Consider the following 8962-nt stretch of genomic DNA (forward strand, 5'->3'; position numbering starts at 1 on the left):
CTTTGGTAGGCAGGGGCCAGAGCAAAGTCCCCTCCTCTCCCTCACCCTTCCCCTTCATTTACTGAGCCCCTCTGGAAGCCTGGCCAAGTACAAAACAGCAACTGGCACAGGCATACCCCTGCCCTCGCTCCTGTTTCACAGAGGAGATCACAGGCACGGGGACACTTGGAAAACAAACAACAGAAAAACGTGTCCCACATTACACAGCAAGTAAATAGTGCAGGAGAATCAGAGGCTGGTTGCCTGGCTGCACGGGCTTCGCCGGTCACTGGAATACTAACCAAAGAAAGGACCCTGTCCTGGAGGAGCCAAACCTTAAAATTCAGTGCATTCAGGGGGTCCTAGGAGCACAGAGGTGAGCAGCTGACTCGTGCTGGGGGAGCGGGGGCAGGAAGGCTCTGGGCTGCAGATCCCTGCTCCCAGTCCCCGACCCCACACCCTGAAGCCTCCTCCCCTCCCCACTCTCAGCTGTTGACCTTCTTTCCCACTCCCCGAAGACAATCCCTCTCTCAGAAGCACTTCCAGACGCACACGGGCACATCCACCCCCAGCAGCCTGTGTACCCACACTCTGCCTCCCGAGCCCTGGGAGAGATGACTACCCACGCTCCTCCCCATTCACACACGGGAGCTCAGCCCTCTGATCTGCTCAAGGACATCATTCCAGAAACTTCTCACCCCACCCCCACCTCTCTGGCGTCATCAGTTCCTACTGGGTCTCTCAGGCAGGCTGAGTTTCCTCCCATCTCATGCAAATCCTTCTGGATCCTGGCTCGTCCCAGGCCAGCTATTGCCCATTTCCTTGGCCCCCTCTGCAGCAAAACTCTTCCCAGATCCTCTCCTCCTGTTCGCTCTTAAACCCACTCCAATCTGCCTTCTGTCCCCACCACTCCATCAAATATGTTCCTGGAGCCAGGCAAAGTGGTGCATGCTTATAACCCCAGCTATTCAGGAGGCTGAGGCAGGAGGATCACAAGTTTGAGGCCAGCCTGGGCAAGACTCCATCTTAAAAATCAATCATCAATCAATCAATCAAAAAAGGGGGATGGGGGTTTTATTGAGTGGTAGAGCACTTGCCTAGCATGCATGAGCTCTGGGTTCAATCCCCGATGCCAGAAATAAAAAGATGTTCCTTCCAGAATTTCCAGTGGCCTCCTGCTGATTCCTCTCCTGTCAGTTCCCAGACTTGCTGCTTCTTTTGGGGGCAGGGTTGGGTCTGGGGATTGAACTCAGGAGCACTCAACCACTGGGCCCCATCCCCAGCCCTATTTTGTATTTTATTGAGAGACAGGGTCTCCCTGAGTGGCTTAGCACCTCGCATTTTCTGAGGCTGGCTTTGAACTCGCCATCTTCCTGTCTCAACCTCCCCAGCCCCTGGGATCACAGGTGTGAGCAACCAAGCCCCACTGTTCTTGCTCTCCCTGAAGCAAGTGTGGCCTTCCTTCTCCCTGAAACATTGTTCCCTCTGGGCTTTCAGGTCCTTTGCAGTGCTTAGGGTGGTTTTTTTTTTTTTTTCCTACCTCTATGACACCTCTGGCTTATTTTCTGGTCTTTTTCTCTTCTTCTAAACCTCTTGAGAACATGGAGTACCCCAAGCTCCGTCTTTGCTCTTGGTGCCTCTCTACACACTCCCCTGGCACGCTCACCCAGTCTCATGTCTTTAAACAGCACCCGCGTGCCTGCTGACGACTCCCGAATCCACACCTCCAGCGGGGACCTCAAAGGCCCACCTGTCTACACCTTGCCTCCTGCATCGGAGGGCTCAGCTCCAACTCTGGCAAAGCCGACTCTGCTCTCCGTTTACAACTTGCACTAACACACACAACTCCACGGGATGCTAGCTCCCCAAAGAGGCAAAAATTGAATCTTGGGGGACAAAAAAACATCATAGATATTACGGTGGTTTGTGACTCTCCAAAGAGCCCAAGTGCATCAACATGTGCCCATGAAAACTGCTGCATGAAAATTCCATGAGGAGGGGGTGACTGGAGGGAAAGGTCTGAAAAGGCGCCTGGGGTGGGTGGTAATGTAAAGTGATCGGGGAACTGCGTGGCGCTGACAGAGACTCCCCGCTGCAGCCATCGCAAGCCCACCTGGCCACTGCGCAGGCCAAAACCTTGGCGGCGATGTCACCTCCTCCTTTTTTCGTCACAACCCACATCTAATCCATCAGGAAATCCTGTCGGTTCTGCCTTTAAAATAGATCCCGAATCCAGTCCCTCCCCACCACCCCCACGGCATCCGACCACCATGTTGCTTCTCGCCTGGATTATTACGACAGACAGCCTCCGTTTGGTCTCTCCGCACCCAGCACCCAGCAGAGTAAGTCAGCTCTCCTCCTCCCTCTTCAAAACCACGCCAGGAGCTTTCCAGCCCCTGAAGCCCTTACACTGGCTGGCCCTCCCGCTCCCTGTCCTGATCCCTGTCCTCCTCCATCAGGGCACCCCAGCCCCACACGCCCCCAACACACAAGGCACAGCCTCACCTCGGAGCCTTCCCACGGCTGCTCCTCGTCTCTGGCACGATGCTACCCACAGGTCTGCAGGCCAATCCCTCCCGTCCCTCAAGTCCTTGCTCAGATGTCACTTTCTCAAGGAAGCCTGCCTGTCCACCCCGTCTCACTGCTGCCAACCACCCTCAGCATCCACGAAGCCCTCACACCTCCCCACTCGCCTCTCACTCCACAAACTCAGCATCTGAGATACAATACATGTGCTGCTGATGGCCTGTCTCCCCTGCTGGAACGCCGCCGGCTTCCAAGGGCAGGGGTCTTCGTTTTAGTCCCTGATGCATCCCCAGCAGGAGAACAGTATCTGACACACAGTAGGTGTGCCTGATCCACAGGGACACTCAGCCCAAGCTCCTGCCCTAGCAGATGTCCCCCCTTTTCCCACCATGGGTGCCATGACATCTCCCCAGCTTTGGACCTGCTGTTCCCTCTGTCGGACAGGTGCCCTCCAGAACCACCCTGTGGCAAGCTCTCTCTTGCCTTCACAACCCTCTCAAAGATCATTTCACTGTTCTGGAAGGTCAGGAAGGGACCTTCCTGCCAGACTGGGAGTCCCGGATTTTCCCAAAGAGCAGTGGAGATCCGTGGAAGGGCTTGGCGCTGAGGGGCAGCGTGGTCACCCTCGTGCTGTAAGGAGAGGGGGTGAGAGGGAAGCCGGGCTGGAGGATGAAAGGGGGCCTGGGAGAAAGCCCAAGAGAGACGGGAGGACTGGGCTAGGGCAGGGTGGGGCTGAGAAGAACTGCAGGACAGCCAGGAGTCGGGAAGGCCAGGACCTGCCCCAGTTAAATGTGCTGGGGAGGGAAAAGAGGGAGACAGGGACATGGCCGAGGTCTCTGCATTACAAAAGTGGGAGATGGTGACATTAGCCAAGGGAAGGGAACAGGGGCCCACAACAGAGGGTAAGGAAGGCCTATGGGGAAGCTTCTCCCTGACTGCCGCCCCACCCACTTTCACCAACAGCATCTAGTGCCCCCACACCCCTGGCCATAAAGGACAAGGCCTATGGAGATTTGGGTGCTCAGGGGAACCCAGATCTTGGGCCTGGGAGGTAGGGAAGGGGCCCACCCAAGGGGTGATTTTAGAAAATCAAGCCTGAAGCCTGTAGGGACACTCATCCCAAGCTCCTGCCCTAGCAGATGTCCCACTTTTCCCACCACAGGTGCCATGCATGACATGTCCCCAGCTTTGGACGCACTGTTCTGAGATTTATATGGGAACTTCCAACAGAAAAGTCTACACTTCCTCCCTTTCTGCATGACCTTGTTTGAACAGAAAGACAAACATGACAGTGAGTGGCCTCTGTGACTCCATGAAGACTCTCCAGCTCAGCCCAGGGTGTGGCAGGAGGACAGATGGCTGTCCCATGGGGCATCTCACTGGTGAAGCCAGAAATTCTCAGGACCATCTCCTCCCACATCTTCACATTGTGGATGGGAACTAAGACCCAAAGAGGCCTGGTTTTTCCAGAGAAGAAATGAAGGTTTCATGGGTAAAGACTGACCTGGTCTGCCGGGGACAGACGAATAATATCATCTTTGTGTGTGTGTGTGTGTTTACTATCCTTCTCCCCAAGAGTTCATTGCATACCCACGATCTCATTTGTCCATAAGACATCTCTCTGGGGTAGGTGACAGGGCCACTCTGTGCAGCTGTTGTGAAAATTACTCCCCTCATAACCTTCTTTTCCCTCTCCAGTCTCCATTATGTCCCCTTTCTTCCTCCAAACAATTTAATTCGGCAAAGATTTATGAGACTCATGCTTGATGCACAGCTCTGGGCACTTGGAAGGCTTGTGCATTTCCCCAGGGGTAAGACCACTGTTGCATCTTCTATGATCCCAGAGCATGTGATTCACACCTGATTTGTGCATCCCTCATTGTTCGGTCCTGGAGGGCAAGGCTCCGTCTTACTTTAGCTTGCATTCCCCCCTCTGCCCAGACCCGGGCTTGGCATTCAGAGGCCTGGGGGAATGGAAATCCTTGCCCAGGGCAGCGTTTCCCCTGAATGCACCCCGAGCATCCCTCATTAGCGCTCTGTTTCTGGCACATGTCTATCACCCAGAAGTAACCCACAGTACCCAGTAGGATTCTGTATATTTGGTGCCCAGAACATAGTAACTACTCAATGTTTGCTGAACAGATCAATAAAAATGTGGGGGAAGGAAGATGAGGATGGATAGTAATTGAGTGACTCTTGCCTTTAAAGAGCTCCCAGTCCATTGCAGGGTTAGAGAGGAGCATAAACACCATTAGACAATTCCAAAGTGCTGAGGAAGCATGATGAGGCTACCAAAGAGGACAGGGCACTGGGTCTCAGGGACTGAAGGAGGCAGACAACGGGTCAGGAGCCACTGCTGAGGCAGAGAATGTGCATGTGTCTTAGGGAAGTGCCTTAGGGACACCTAAGGTATGAGAAGCTCTGCAGGGGAAAGGGTCTGATGAGCTGGAGGAAGAGCATCAGGACTACGGGGAACTGATCTGGGGCTGGGGACAGTAATGAGGCTGGTGTGATCCAGGGAGGCACTGTTTCCCTAGGAAGGTAATGAGTTCACTCCACTTGGGTGACACCTATGTCTTCATTAAGACATAGATGCTGGGCCTGGGAGAGAGGTCAGGCCCCAGAGGCAGGGCTGGGAGTTGGGCTGAAGCAAAATCCTAGGCTGCGGGAGTGGATGAGATTGAGGGGATGCAATTGCAAATAGTGTGGGGAGGGAAGGAAGCTAAAGATAGGACAGAGCCTTGGGGAGGGGTGGGAGCAGGAACCGAAGGACCCAGGAGGAATGGAGCGGCCCCCAGAGGTGGTGGGTGATCCTTCTTCTGTTCCATCCTTTCTAAGCTACCCGGGCCTCTGTTCCCCCTCACTTCCATGAGCAGGGCCACATCCCACTGAGGAGCTGACCCTGCTGCCTGCTCAAACCTTCCAAGTGCATTTGGTCAGGTCCAGGAGTGGTTCCTGGCTGACCCATGCCCGCGCCCTCCTGCTGGCTGTGACTTCAGACAGGCCACATCGACACTGATCCTCCGCTTCGTCGCCTTCCTAAGGGGATCACAACGGGACTTCTTCATCGAGTTGCTGTGACTATTAAGTGGGATAATGCGTGTTATGCATTTGGCACTCGGGTCTGGCAAGCCCTCAGAGCTCAATAAATGGTGGCTGCTGCTATTATGATCATTACAGAGCGGGGATTGAATTCTGGCGCTGGGTCTGGCAGGGCCAAGCAACCCAGAGCCCCCAGAGGCCTCGGTGAGGGAGGGGGCCTGGCGATCTGAACACTTCCCCGCGTGCTGGGGCCCCCTCGAAGAGCCCAGAGGCAGGGATCGGGGATCAGAGAACTGGGACAGTGGTAGTAGCTGTCCCTGTGCTCCTAGGGCTTCCACCTGCGGAGGGTTAGGACCCCACCCCCACTGCGGTCCTCAACTCCAGCTGGGAAGGGGCGAAGGCTGGACCTCCTTCCCGGGGTCGGGGATCCTTCGGGGGTGCCGCGTCCCTCTACTCTGTGTCCTGGCCCCCTCCTCTTCCTGCGCGCGACCGTGTCCTCTCCGGTCTGCGGGAATTTGCCTGCTCACGCGGACTCCGCGGCGCCCCCTCCGCGCACGCGCATCCCTGTCCCGGGCCCCCGCCTGGGCCGGGACAGTACGGAGTCGCAGGGTGGGTTGATCCAAGTTGGGTAGAAGGACGTCAGTGCGGAGGTCGCCCGTCGCGGGAGGTGGCCATCCCGGGCAGGAACGGTTGCCAACTCCACTATTAAAAACCAAGGCGCCTCCCCCCCCCCCAATTCTGCAGCTGGAGCCCACCCCAGGAGCGCCTTCCGCGGGCACTAGAGATCCCAAGCCCAGGCTGCTGGAGCACACCAGGACTTGGGTCCGTGTGTTCAGGTTCCTGTCCCCTCACACATACCGAGCTCCGAACCCGGGACTTCTGAGAGCCTCAGTTTCCCCATCCCAGCCCGAGGCTAAGATCTAATTTACTGGAAACAGGTCAAGGGATCCGCGGCCCGCCTGCCCATCTATGCATCCTCTCGTGGGTGGGAAACAGAGGCGTAGTCCAGTCCCCTGAGGTCTGCGGACACTGAACTCTACCCGATCCTACTACCCCGACCTGGCTGGGGCTCCCTGGGAGGAGCAGCACTTGACCCTCTCTACCAGCTAGAATGGGTCTGAGGTCCCAACCAGTTGAGGAGGAGTGGACAGGCACTGGGAGGCCCCCATTAACTAGGCCATAGCTGGGGATGGGCCTGGAGGCTGGAGCTGACCGGCTTGGGTCTCCTGGGGTGGGGGGTGGCAAGGATAGGGCTTTGAACAAACCACAGAAGGTTTCTGCAATATCAAAAGAGCTCTTAGAGACTAATCATGTGGGGGGAAGGGGAGCAGTTGGTGAAAGAGCCTCTGCTTGGTTCCCATCAGTGGAGATCAAAAAGCATTTGGTCAAAGAACCTTTAAATACCTTGAAAGGCAGGTGAAGCCGGTTCAATGGGTTCTGAGAGGGATTAAAACAACAGTCTGAGCTGCAGACAGGCTGGCTCCAGCCACAGCAAGTGCTGGGGGAGAGAGAAATGAGAGAGGCAGCCCACCAGCCCACCTCCCCTAAACCCAGAGCCACTGTGGGGGAGGCTGGGGAGGGCAGGGAACCGGGCTTCCACTGTCAAGCGCTAGAAGCCACCTGAGGCCTCCGGGTTAGGGATTTTTATCTGGAACCTGTAGAAACACACACCCAAGGACAGGCACAATGTTGTGTCTGTGTTTGTGCGTGCATTTTTCCAGGGAGGAAAGATCTGTTGGGTTTATGAGATTCTGAAAGGAGTCTGAGACATAATCAAGATGCAAAAGCAATGTCCTCATGGTACACACTACAGGTACATTGACAAGGATTGAGTGACTTACCCCAGGTCACTTAGCTTGGAATGGGCAAGAAGAGGTGCTCCCACAGGATCTTTAGTCTCAGGGGTCCCAGAGGTGCCCCTGAGCAAGAGCAGAGGCTAAGGACAACATTCTGGCAGAGAATCTCGTTAGCAGGGGTTGGTTAGATGAAGGGACGCTGGATTTCATCTTTCAGGAGTGGTGAGGTGTGACGGGGCTGATCCCAGCCCAGGGGTGTCAAGGTGGTCATGGAGAAAAGAAAGTCTCAGAGAAGGAATCTAGATGGGGAGGAGGTTGTAGGAAGAAATGAAAGGGAGGACTTATACGGTGGGGGTGGGGTTTCTGGCAAAAGATTGTTTCTGGCCCTGCAACATGGCCTGAGAGACCCTTGAGGGCCTGTAACTATAGAAGGTCAGCCTGGGTCAGGATCCTTGGTGCCTGGAGTTAACCCCCGGATGCCAGGACAGACACCCAGTCCTTGCCATATCCTCAGTATAATTTTACATCTCTCTGTAGGGCAATTATTTCTATTATATGGATGAGAATACTGAGGCCCCTAGTTGTCAAGTAAGCAATGAAAACCAAACAACTAGAAGAACAGTCAGAGGCAGGAGCAGGGCTCAAGTCTAGGATTCTTCTTCTTCCTCCTCCTCTTCCTCTTCTTCCCCGTCTCCCTCTTTTTGCTGTAGTGGAGATTGAACCCAGGACTTCACACGTACTATGCAAGCACTGAGCTACATCCCCAACCCTTTTTAAAAATTTATTTTGAGACAGGGTCTCACTAAGTTGCCCAGGCTGGCCTCAAATTAAAGATCCTCCTATCTCAGCCTCCCAAGTGGCTTATAGGCATGTGCCACAGTGCCTAGCTTCGTGTTCTTATTCTGATGCTGTGGGGACAGACCCTGACTCTTCAGGACCAGACCTCCAAAGCAAAGCCCGGCAGAAGTATGACAAGCCTGGGCCCTGGGTAGGCCACGAGATTTGGTGGTTACTGGGTCTGGAGACAGGAGGTAATTAATCAGCAAGTATTGATCCAGTCTCTATTATGCTGAGGTGGGCAAGGGGACGGCTGGAGCTGCCGTCTAGGGGTTTGCCATCATGTCCTTGCTGGGAGGATGACATCTGTTAAATCTATGCTTTTGCCCTCTGCAGACTCTTGGCCTCTGCAGAGGAGGAAGGGGGAGCCCGGGGGCTAGCTGCAGGGACAGGGTTGCAGAACAAGTGTTTGCTCCTGGCCAGGCACAATCGGCAGGCACCCGGGTTGCCTTTCTGGCTGGTCTCAGGCCATCCTTCCTGGATCAGGCCAATGCTCGGCCTGAGTCTCTCGCCACACGGATGGTGGCAAGGAGAGAGGTGTGTTTGTTCTGTCACGTGAGCTGCACAAACAGCTTCCTCAGCATTTTTATTAATAATTCATCCTGTAGCCAGGGGGTGGGGGGTGAGGGGACAGGAGCTGTGGGTAGACAGCAGCAGCGGAGACCATGCCAGGTAGAGGCCAGAGGGGAACCCAGGAGCCGTGCCTCCCAGCCGTGACCTAGCAACACAGCCAGGTGGCCTCAGGGGCCCTGTTTGGGAAAGTGGAGGCCTGGCATCTGCTC

Source organism: Marmota flaviventris, chromosome 9, assembly GCF_047511675.1.
Source record: "Marmota flaviventris isolate mMarFla1 chromosome 9, mMarFla1.hap1, whole genome shotgun sequence".
In the NCBI taxonomy this organism is placed as follows: Eukaryota; Metazoa; Chordata; class Mammalia; order Rodentia; family Sciuridae; genus Marmota; species Marmota flaviventris.